Raw genomic sequence first — 891 nt, 5'->3', positions numbered from 1 at the left:
TATTATTATTTGTTTGCGAAACGTTCTGATGGGGACGGTATGCGTCTGCTTTGCGCTGGAGCGCACTGACGTCACCGCGAAGGGACGGGGATGCTGCTGCGCTATTGTTCCAGGACAAAGCCGGATCAACTTGGGAGCGCTTGTGCCGGGCGAACACCTTCAGGGGCGGGTCCAGCTCAAGTCCGTGTCTGTCAACTCGAATGAACGCACTGACCAAGTTTGAGGCACTAATGTACCAGTTTGCCTTTACTCGCTTATAGTCGCCACGACCATGAAGGTAGGCAAGCCCGCCCGCACTTGAGTGTTCTCTCGATCACCCGGTACACGTTCTATCGGGAATCGACTCGTGTAGATTTCGCACGAGATGAAGCGCATTTAGAGACCCGCAAAAAGCTACGCAAGTGATACCCCCCTTCTCCGATACGTGAGGGGGGAGGGGGGGTAGAGGTAGGCATTTAGCTCGCATAGCGCTCGCCCTTTGCTTTGCAGGTCTCTGAAGTGCATATGCGACGAGTTAAACCTCAACCTCAATGTCACTTTCGTGCCTAGAAACGGAAACTACTGGTAGACGGTGAAGGGTAATAGCCTAGTTACAACACTAATAGTTTGCGATATTTGAAGGGAAAGGTACTCCATTTCTGTTGTTAGACTACAGAACACGAGACATCTGCCCTTATTTAAATATACACATGATAATATGGGTTTTAAGTAGTACTCAACTGTTACTAATCAATTCCACCAAATTCCAAATCCTGAGAAATCATTTTGTTCCGAGTCGGTACCGTTTACGTAGACGTCTAAATGGTCCCCGTATAGACATTAGACACACTCTAGACGTTCTCTAGATGGAGCATTTCTGACTGGGTAGTGATTGCCGGTTGCCGCCGGGTC

The 891-nt window shown here is 49.2% G+C and overlaps 1 protein-coding gene across 1 annotated transcript in view; it reads right to left on the bottom strand.

Annotated features, from left to right (window-relative positions):
• LOC113218156 (cyclin-dependent kinase 14) overlaps nt 1–891 on the bottom strand; it is a 162,223-nt gene that overhangs the window by 160,195 nt on the left and 1,137 nt on the right. The gene's annotated exons all lie outside the window — the stretch shown is intronic.

The sequence above is a fragment of the Frankliniella occidentalis genome, unplaced genomic scaffold (assembly GCF_000697945.3).
Source record: "Frankliniella occidentalis isolate FOCC.00 unplaced genomic scaffold, Focc_3.1 Scaffold6, whole genome shotgun sequence".
NCBI classification, from domain to species: domain Eukaryota; kingdom Metazoa; phylum Arthropoda; class Insecta; order Thysanoptera; family Thripidae; genus Frankliniella; species Frankliniella occidentalis.
This window is presented reverse-complemented; position numbering and strand designations above follow the sequence as displayed.